Source organism: Sycon ciliatum, chromosome 3 (genome assembly GCF_964019385.1).
Source record: "Sycon ciliatum chromosome 3, ocSycCili1.1, whole genome shotgun sequence".
Taxonomy (NCBI): Eukaryota; Metazoa; Porifera; class Calcarea; order Leucosolenida; family Sycettidae; genus Sycon; species Sycon ciliatum.
Genome location: NC_088645.1, coordinates 28098392 through 28109342, shown reverse-complemented (window position 1 = coordinate 28109342; position 10951 = coordinate 28098392). Strand labels below are relative to the sequence as shown.

Here is a 10951-nt window from a genome sequence, read left to right as displayed (position 1 = left end):
TGACATGATTGGTCTCTGGAAATCATCAGAGTGGATGTCATTTTGCCATATATGTGTGCCTTGTGCGAGGCTAGATGCACTTCACATTCGGCGTGCGATCTCAGCGTCTGGGACCTGATGAAGTCTTGGTTGGATGATTATTCAAGCCTGATACCACTCGACACACCAATGTTCATGTCAATGTAATTTTTCAGAGCTGCACTATTTACGTGTTGATGGTTACTTCGGTGTTAGCGTGTTTCCCCCGGATTGTTTCTATCATCATGATCGTGTGTTCTTGGGCTGAGCGAGCACATGCACAAGTGTGCAGCTATAACCCTGTGTATCTTTGGTTACACTTTGTTCTGCAATGCATGTACCTTGTAACATTATGTGCTTGCACTGCTTTGTCTGGCCTGCGTATTTCAGGACTATTCAGTGCATTAGACCCAGGTTGGTTTGGTTATTATTATTATTATTATTATTATTATTTAAATTTTGAATAGGGCAATCCCCACAGGCCTAAGGCCTTTTTACAGGGTACCCTATGTGATCACGTACAGATTTGCGGAATAGTGAAAGCGATGAGCAAGAGCGAATGTCAGCTGGAAGAGAATTCCAGCGGTCAGAAGCCAGGTTGCCGGATGATCTCTTGTTGCGTCGCTCTGTGTTTTGTATTCATCAATTTTTGGGCTTGAGAATTGAGCTGTTGTGTGGTTCCCAATATGAAAACATCATGCTGGTGCTCTGTGTTTCGATTATCGACTGTCGGAGCAGTCATGCATTTATTAGCAGAACGGTCAATACTGTAGTCTTTTCACGTGTTAGTCTTTTTTGTGTTTTCGCCGGGGTATTAGCGGTAACGTTGCACACAGAACGGCAGCGTTGCATCACTGGACGACCCTGCCTCTGTATCTGACTTAATTTCCCCAGGATCTGGTGCAGTTACACCAGACAGCCACTTCCTGTAAACACGCAAACAGCAAAAGAAGAGATCCCGCAAATCAGGAAAAAACATGATAGAAAATATAGAATAGATCATACAACATTCAATAATCTGGAGTAATTATTATTATTATTATTATTATTATTTTTTCTTATTTTGTTAGGGATTTCCCAACAGGCAATGTTGCCTTTTTACTGGGAACCCTAAATGAGACTTTGTGTGAGCGCGAAACAAAGCAGGCGACTCGGCCAGGCGACAAGATGGAGGCAGCGCATTCCACCTGTCGGCACCAAGATACGCAATGGAATGGAAACCATACCGGGAGTGGCAGGCAGGCAAGACAAGAGCAGCTGTAGCTTGGCCCCGAGTTGTGGCAGAAGAATGTGGGCCAGTGCAGCGGGGAGTGAATAGGAGGCTGAGAAGTGGGCTAGATAAACCATGCAGACAGCGAAAGACAAAGACGTATTGCTTGAAATTTAAGCGTTGCTCTAGTGTGTAGATCTTGGTGTAAGCGTACAGGGTCTCAGTGGGAGTTCTGCGGTCAAGGGCAAATATTCTTTTAAGACTAGTACGGCTGGCTGTGATCAGCTGGTTGTATGAACGGTGAGATAGACAGTTAATGTAGGCAGAGCTAGCATACTCAAGGGTGGATTGAATAATAGATAGATAGAAAAGACGACGCGCTCTGTGGTTCAGGTTCTGCCTGGCATGCTTGTAGGCTCCGACCTTCTGCTTGACGGCAATGCAAACTCGCTCTACTTGAGCATCGAATGCCAAGTGCTCATCCACAATGAGGCCCAGGTATTTGGCTGTGTGCGCAGGATAGAGAGTGGAGTTGCGGCATGATATGGACACAGTGGTGGGTAAGGGACTAGTTGGGCGACGTAGTAGCAGAAATTGTGTCTTATCAGGGTTAAGAACCAGTCCCTTCCCTGTAAGGTAGCTGTCCAGAGCAGCAAGGTCCGCCGTGAGACGCTCCAACACAGTATCACAGTCACTATGCCGGACATAAAATGCAATATCATCGGCATATTCCTGGTCTTGGCTAAACCTAAAACATGGTGTTATGTCGCGAATGTAGATACAAAACAAGACTGGGCCCAGAACGGAGCCTTGGGGCACTCCTCTGGAGCATGGGCGTGACTTACAGTGAGGCAAACACTTCAAACAGTGCTCTCTCTCTCTCTCTCTCTCTCTCTCTCTCTCTCTCTCTCTCTCTCTCTCTGTCTCCATCCTTCCAAAAATACCCTATGACAATTCCCTAGAATTATTTTATTTTATATTCTTAGGACATCATTCTGAACATAATAAATTCTTCCATGGGTCTTCAATCACCACGGAGGGCGAAAATATATCTAAGTCATGCAGTTTACGGGAGGTGCGAGCTGTCATGGATATAGAGGCTGATATTGTGCCAGCGTGAGGGCAGAGACAGAAAGAAGACACTGATTTCTTGAACAACTCACCTATATATAATCGAATTCACAAGGAGCGCTCATACTTTGATCCATCAGGACGCGAAACATCTTCAAAGCACTCTCAAACACGGAGGTTTACTGTGGGTAGCCAATTTCACAGCTATCATGAAGGCACTCGACGACTACAGGAGTTTTGTAGAGGAAAGAACAAGGAGTAAAGAGCGACAACAATCGCTTGAAGAAAAAGCAAAGAAAAACAACTGTCTCTCCAGTCATTTAGATGCTGTTGCCCTTGACATCTGGTTCCATCCAGAGGACGCGACTTTTATTTGTCCCCAGTGCTCTCCGTTGCTATGCGTATCGAAGGGGCCGTGACGTCACACTTAACAGCCCCATTGTGTGAGTGTATATGCAGGAGTCCGCGGTCACGTAAGGGGGGAGTGATAAATGGAAGTTTCCGGAGGAGGAAGGAGGAAACTGTAGTTATCACCAACCCTCACAGCACCCAGCTCACGCCGCTACGGCGTACGACCTGAGCTGGGCGCCCTGCCGTGCAGTATGGAACTGTCCTCAAGCCAGTCACGTATTTGGCGGCCCAGTGAACTGTCTACCGGATTCCAGCGTTTAGAAGCGCCAAATGCGGCAGGCCCAGTCTCAGGCTGGTCCCGTAGGCGGCAGGCCGGCGGGCGACGGCAAATCTGCATTCGCATTTGGATCAACGAAGTGATACAGGTGCTTCCACTGCACCCTTTGGCGCATCAGGGAGGCATCTGGGGCCCAGGCAGCCCGCCCATAAGCGCACCACCGTATCAGGTATGCGCAGTAGGCCTCGCCCAAATTTGCCGGCAATGCTTCCAGCAAAATATCGGAATTTCCCACGAAAAGAAATTGCCGGCAAATTCCGAACAAATTATCGAATTTACAGAGGATCCTGGTGTGTTTTGGCAATAAGGCCACACTGAAGAAGGTCTGTGGTTCGACTCACCCGACCGACCGTACATTTTTCAGCCCGACCGTAACTTTTTTTCGGCGGGCTGTCGTGTGACTGACGTACGTGCGTTCCGCAAGGGTCGGTGCTAGGGCCTCTGTTATTCTCTTTGTACGTGCGACATGTCCCTGGAGTACTTCGCCACGCAGAGTCCCAACAGTATGCTGACGATATCGCCTTTTATATACACTGTCAGTCTACTGGAGAACTTCAGCACAAGTTGACAAGTGAGTTGAACAGACTAAATACGTACCTTGGAAGCATTGGTCTCATCTTGAATGCCCAGAAAACGAAGTTCATGGTGCTTCGGAAGAAGGCTCTGCCTCTTCCGCCGGATCTTACCATTGCATGCGGTGGTGTCGATATTCGACCTTCTGCCACAGCGCGTCATCTTGGCCTCATTATTGACCAACACCTCACCTTTGAGGATCAAGTCAACCATGTGTGTACATCTGTTTATAAGAAGATAGGAGCATTCCGCCGCTGCCGCCGTACAGTAGATCACACAATTAAGCGAATATTTTATTTATCCCTCATCCAATCCACTATTGAATACGCCAGCAACTCGTATGCTCACTGTCTTACACCATCTTTATACTCTCGCCTTGTTACTTTAAGTCATATCAGCATGAAACAGGTTTTTGGTCTCCCTCGCCGTACCCCGACTGTCTTTGTTTTGCGGCACGCTAAGTTATACTCCCTCGAATCTCGTCTCAACTTGAGGCTTTTTATTTTTGTTTTCCGCTGTATTCATCAGCTTACAAGTCCTCTTCTTTCCTCAATGTTCAATGCGCTCAATGCGCTGCTTGCATACTCCAAGGTTGACTGAATGACACTTAAATAGAAGGTACGCCGAGCATGGTATGGCAGAAGATGGCGGGATAAGCGGTACGCACCAAGTTTCCTGTTGACAGAGCCTACAAGGTTGTCTATTTGTGGGCCAAAAGTCAAGTTTTCGTCAAGTACAATACCCAAGTAGCGAGCAGACTGCGTGCAGGGAACATGGACACCATCAATGGTGACATAGGCAGACATCGGGACATCGGTGGTCTTGCGGTGGAGCAGTATGAACTTCGTTTTAGCCGGATTTAATTTCATTCGCTTTCCTTTCAGATAATCCGATAACTTAATAAGATCGCCGTTCAATTTGTCCACGACTTCTTCAGTAGTGTCACCAGCTGCATACATGTTAACGTCGTCAGCGAACTGAAGTACAGATGAGGCACTCACACATCCAGGAAGGCCTCTTACGTAAATGCTGAATAGCACTGGGCCCAACACAGACCCCTGCGGCACTCCTTGGCTGCACGATGCACGTATCAGATTGTCCGGCGCTATGAGCTGCTGTGTCCTGTCACTCAGGTAATCTTTGAACCATGCCAAAGCCGCATCACCAACTCCACAATTAAAAAGTTCGTTCAGTAGCAGCTGATGGTTGACGCTGTCGAACGCCTTCCTCACATCTGCGAGAACGACGCCAACGACCTTTTTCGAATCGAGATCCCTTTGCCAGCTGTCGATCGCAACAGCCAGAGCCTCTTCACATGAGTGATGCCGTCTGTACGCAAATTGTTGTGGCGGGATGATGGTGGGGTTCTCCAGTAGGAGGTGAGTAAGCTGGCGATATACATGCTTCTCGAGGACCTTACTAGCAATGGGCAAGAGAGAGACGGGTCGGAAGTTTCGCGGCTCTGAGCGGTCTCCGCCTTTGAAAATGGCTCTGACGGATGCGTGTTTGAACAAAGCTGGAAACCTGCTCTCCTCAATGGATGCCTTGAAAATTGCACACAGTGAGCCTGCTAGAACTTCATGGCAATTCTTAAACAGGATCGAGGGTATTCTGTCCGGCCCCGGAGCCTTGTGCACGTTCAGAGTGCGAAGAATCTTCAAGATGTTGGTGACTGTAGGCTCCCGAATTTACTTTCAACTCGCATCGTTCTTCATTTGCTTGATGATATGGACAGTCAGAGTCACGGCTTGAAGTTATTCTCTTCTCGTTCCAGAGCTACACAATGTTTCAAAGTATTAGCCAGTGATCCCTTTATACAACATGTATGGCATAACACTGCGTAATAATGCCGATGTACTTGGTGTCTAAAGGCAGTACAGTGTATTTACATGTACTAAAAAATATATTTAAAAAAAAAATCCGCCCGCCCGCCCGTAAAAAAAATGTCCATGTTAGTCGAACCACACGCCTTCTTTAGTTTGGCCTAATCAAATTTCTTTGGTTTCATGGGCCAATGTCGTGCTGAAATAGCTCGTGCAGGTTGTCAGGGGTACATAAATTTGAAATCATGCTACAAAATCTGTAATACTGACACCATTATAAGTTTTGCTTTCCTCATCAGAGTCGCCATCCACTTTTACCAAAGTAGACGGTTCATTCGAAGCCATTTTTGCCACAAAGCAGGAGCAAAATGGAGCAAAATATCGGAAACAAAAGGCAATGCCAAGCAAAATATGGAAAGTGCTCGGGCAAAATTTGCCGGCAAAATATCGAAGCGCCTCGAGCAAATTTGGGCTAGGCCTAATGCGCAGGTGGAGCAGCAGAGTAGGGCTTGGCGGATAATGCCGGCAGAAAAATTGGCAGAATTCGGTACTTTTTCTGGTAAGTTTCATGCATGTTTGGTATGAGGATAAAGAAATGGAGCGGAATTCGAGGAATTGCCTGCCATAAGGTTTGTATGGTTCTGCCAATTTCGGTGCAAAAAAGCAGAATCTGCCACCTTTTCGAGCATTATCCGCCAAGGCCTACCGCAGAGCAAGATGTGTGCCGGACACCCGGCGGTACCCACCATCATCCGGTCGACTTCATGGTTGTGCGACTTTACACAGCCAGCACTCATTACTTGCTATTGCTTGCAGAAGGCCAGATTTTTTTTCTTTTTTCGCTCTTTCCCTTCATACGTGCCTACAGTCCATTCAGAAAAAGATGGGCTCTGGCTCTGGCGAGCTCCCGTATTTGGCGATTTTCGTGATTTCATTGTACACAGTGCAGTGCTGCGAAATTTGAACTTTGAAAAAGAGTCCAAAAAGGGTACCTGAACTGGGGTTCGAACCCCACAATGCACTGTTGCAGGCAGGGTCAAACGGCCTGGATTTTGATGGTTTTTTCCAATTCAATGCTTCTGGGGCAAAACCTGGCCGATATCCTATTCTTGTTATGGCTTGCTTTTTGGACAAATAGACTTCAGAAGGGGATTGCAGAAAAAATTCTAAAAAAACTCAAAGTTTGACCCATTTTTGGCCAAAAGCTAGAAGTCCATCTTTTTCTGAATGGACTGTAGGCAGGGCTTCATGTTGGAGCAGTAAATAGCAGTTAGGAACTCTTCTGAGTCAAGCTGGACTCAGCATGTCAAGTTTGGCATAATACAAGAAACGCGCTATCCCCAAACAGTTGCGTGGTTATTGTGTGAGTGTATATGCAGGAGTCCGCGGTCATGTGAGGGGGAGTGATAAATGGAAGTTTCCGGAGGAGGAAGGAGAAAACTGTAGGTATCACCAACCCTCACCGCACCCAGCTCACCCCGCAACGGCGTGCGACCTGAGCTGGGCGCCCTGCCGTGCAGTATGGAACTATCCTCAAGCCAGTCACGTATTTGGCAGCCCAGTGAGCTGTCTACCGGATCCCAGCGTTTAGAAGCGCCAAATGCGGCAGGTCTCAGGCTGGTCGCGTAGGCGGCAGGCCGGCGGGCGACTCTGCATTCGCATTTGGATCACCGAAGTGATACAGGTGCTTCCACTGCACCCTGTGGCGCATCAGGGAGGCACCTGGGGCCCAGGCAGCCCGCCCGTAAGCGCACCACCGTATCAGGTATGCGCAGGTGGAGCAGCAGAGCATGCTGTGTGCCGGACACCCGGCGGTACCCACCATCATCCGGTCGACTTATTATTATTATTATTATTTAAATTTTGAATAGGGCAATCCCCACAGCTCAGGCCTAAGGCCTTTTTACAGGGTACCCTATGTGGTCACGTATAGATTTGCGGAATAGTGAAAGCGAGGAGCAAGAGCGAATGTCAGCTGGAAGAGAATTCCAGCGTTCAGAAGCCAGAAAGCTCAAAGCGAATAAACCATAACGAGTGCAAGCTTTAGGCAGAGCAAGTGAATCTATGGACTGGGAACGTGTATGGGCAGCTGTGCGTGTTGTGGCAGAACGAAGGCAGAAGCAATCAGAGAGCAGAGTGCTACACATGCCACGTAGGGCCCGAAAGACAAGAATATACAGTTTAAGCTGATAGCGCAGTGCAATAGGAGCAAGGCCATATCTGGTGTGTAAGACTGAAACATCATAGTGCCAAGGGAAGCCAAAAACAATCCTAACAGCGCGGTTAGCAATACGAGTTAGTCTATCATGTTGTGTGGTGTGAAGGCAGTGTACAAACGCATTAGAACCAAATTCGAGGTGTGCTTGAATAAATGAGCAGTAGAAGGTCTTTCTCGCAGCCGGTGTCAGATTGTCCCTGATCTTCCGGAACATGGCAAGTTTTGTTTCGACCTTTTTCTCAACTTCAGTGACATATGAGGAGAATGATAGATGTTCGTCAATGGTGAGGCCAAGATACTTCACCGTTGGTGTTGGGGATATGAGGACATCGCCGAGCCGAAGGCAGATGTTAGGAGGAACACATTTTGTTTTTTGTCTTATGATGATAAATTGAGTCTTGGAGTTATTAAGATTGAGACCTCGGTCACGTAGGTACTCTCTGATGACAGATATGTCAGCAGAGAGATCATCAGTGAGTTTCTGCAAGTTCGTGCCTGCCTTATACATAGACACGTCGTCTGCAAATTGCCGAACCTTGCTCGTGATGGTACATGATGGCAGAGCTCGGACAGATAGGTTAAAGAGGGCAGGACCCAATGTTGACCCTTGAGGTACACCTCTTGTAGGTGTGTACTGTTCACCTTCCTGATGCTTCGTGACTACTCGTTGGCGACGGTCACATAGGAAACTAGCTATCCATTGCAGTGCAGTACCACCGACACCAATAGAGAAGAGTTCTTGAAGAAGGGAGGCGTGATTGACTGTGTCAAATGCTTTGCTGAGATCGAGAAAAGCAGCGACAACAAATTGGCCCTTGTCTAGACATGCTTGCCAGTCGTTTGTTGTCGTGGCTAAAAGATCTTCGCAGGAATGCTGCTTGCGGTAGGCGAACTGTTCATTCGGCAACGCGTTCGGAAATGATTCACCTTGTATGTGCGACATGATCTGCTCATACGCGCACCTCTCCAGCAGCTTGGAAGCGATCGGGAGGAGGGAAATAGGTCGATAATTACTGGGATCAGATGAACTCCCGCGCTTGTGAATTGGACGAACGTTGGAAATCTTGTATAAAGAGGGAAAAATACCTGATCTGAAAGAGATGGTGAAGAGCTGGGCAAGAGAGGGAGCGATTTGTTTCTGGAGGAGTTTGTAGATGGACGGAGGTATTTTATCTGGACCACTTGCTTTGTGGCTGTCAAGGCGTTTCAAATGGGACACTATGGTTGCTGCTGACACCGGTTCAAACTCAGTGAGGGACGGCTCTGGCATTGGTCCGATCGGTAGTTCGATACCTGTGCCTGATCGTGAGGGTGCACTCGAAGCGCGCTGTGGAGCGGTCGGTGATACGTTGAGGTGTCCAAAGGTCACGGTGCTAGCTGCACCTGCAGGTGTTGCTGGGGCAGGGGCTCGAGGTGAGACTATCCTGGCGAACGTTGCTGAAATGTCTTTGACTGAGGCATGGGGCTCATGGTACACAGTTGTTCTCCCAAGCAAAGAGTTGATTGTTTTCCACTGTAGCCTTGGGTTGCGATTGTTTCGAGTCAGTTCGTTTTGGAAATACGCAGCTTTCTTTCTTCGCATGAGGAGTTTACTTTCGCGCCTTAGAGCACGGAAAGCCTGAGTTAGACGTTGATCATCCGGTCTCTGTATCATTTTCCTATGTGCTCTTTTCCGGCGATAGAGTAATTGCCTTAGTTCACCGTCCACCCAAGGAGAAGGTTTGTATCGTGGTGACGTGGTGATGGTCGTGGTCGGACAATGCTTGTCAAGGGTGTCAGCTATTGAGGTTTGGAATAGGGCAATGTGCTCGTTTAGAGTGATCTCAGATGGCGAAGTGTTGTTATTATGGAGAGCAGTCAAACTGGAGCTAATGTCGTCTTGGAATTGTTGAATGTTTATCGCTCGAACTGGAGGCTTACGAATAGTAATGCGTTCTTCTTTGAATGTTCGTAGCATGGTAGATAGCTCGAGAATGACAAGTTGGTGGTCACATACGTCGCATGGTTGAATGAACGGAGCATGTGATGGAATTGACATTGTTTCCAAGCGGCTGTGAGTTTGGCAACTGAGCAAGCAGGTTAGGTACTAATGGTAGATCAATGGTGGAGTTGCTCGGCAGCCTCGTGGGGGCGAGTACCACATTTCTTAAACTGTTATCGCTGCAGAAGGTTTGGAGGTGGGTGTAGTGTGGGTGATTGTGGTTCTGAACATTGACATTGAAATCACCAATGACTATCGTGTGCGATTTTGCTGCTGTGGATCCTAAGATGTTGTCCACTGTATCAGTCAGTTTCTGCCAGAATATGACAGGCGTGGACGGCGATCTGTATGCAGCAATAATGTTTAGTGTGATTTCTTGAAGACGTACATGTATCGACACTGCTTCTATATCGTTCGTGATCCCTATTCGATTGTGCTGCAGTCCATCACGGACATAGATGCATACTCCTCCCCCAGTCTTGTCTTGTCGGTCTCGCCGATAAAATCATGGTTGTGCGACTCTACACAGCCAGCACGCATTACTTGCTATTGCTTGCAGAAGGCCAGATTTTTCTTTTTTTCTTTTTTCGCTCTTTCCCTTCATACGTGCCTAGGCACGGCTTCATGTTGGAGCAGTAAATAGCAGTTAGGAACTCATCTGAGTCAAGCTGGACTCAGCATGTCAAGTTTGGCATAATACAAGAAACGCGCTATCCCCAAACAGTTTTTTACTTATTTATTTTTTACTATTATTCACAAACCCAACTCGTAAAATAAATAATATGTGGACAAAAACAAACAGCTACTGAGCAGGGGCTGCACTGGGCAGCAGTGATGGTGAGGTACCAGGGGCTCCACCGACCAAAGGTCTCGGCTTCAATGCCACAAGCACGCACCAGGAAAAAGAAACAGAAATGTAAAGCTAAGCTAGATCTAGCTATGGGGAAGTAGAATGGGTAAAAGTACCGGTAGGTGTTTAGAAAAATAAAAACAAGATGAAAAGAGATAGTTTATTATCAGTGTTTGGACTGACGTACAATGTACATGTCAACTTCATCAACCAAAACTTATGAACTTTTTTAATAGATCTGAAACGAAACTCGCACAAAGAAGTGTAAAGAAAACAAGCTGAAAAACAGAAAAATAGAAAAATAATAAGGCACCCATTTTGATAATCCAGGGGATGGCCTACGCCTGGTAAAAGAATAAGCAGAGAAAAGAAAAGAATCATAACAAGTTTTTCCATGTATGCAAAACACAGCTGAGCACTCTGAGCAAGGCCAGGTACGCGGATTAGCGGGTCCGGCAAGCGACGAGCTCGAAAATTTACAGGGAATCTGTTGCCCAGTACCAGTTGCTGTTTCTCGGG

General features: G+C 47.2%; 1 long non-coding RNA gene across 1 annotated transcript; it reads left to right on the top strand.

Annotated features, from left to right (window-relative positions):
* The first annotated feature begins 225 nt into the window (after window positions 1-225).
* On the top strand, window positions 226-799 carry LOC135812626 (uncharacterized). The gene is made up of 2 exons (XR_010552881.1): window positions 226-441; window positions 616-799. It is a non-coding gene; the product is annotated as an uncharacterized LOC135812626 (long non-coding RNA).
* Window positions 800-10951: the final 10152 nt, after the last annotated feature.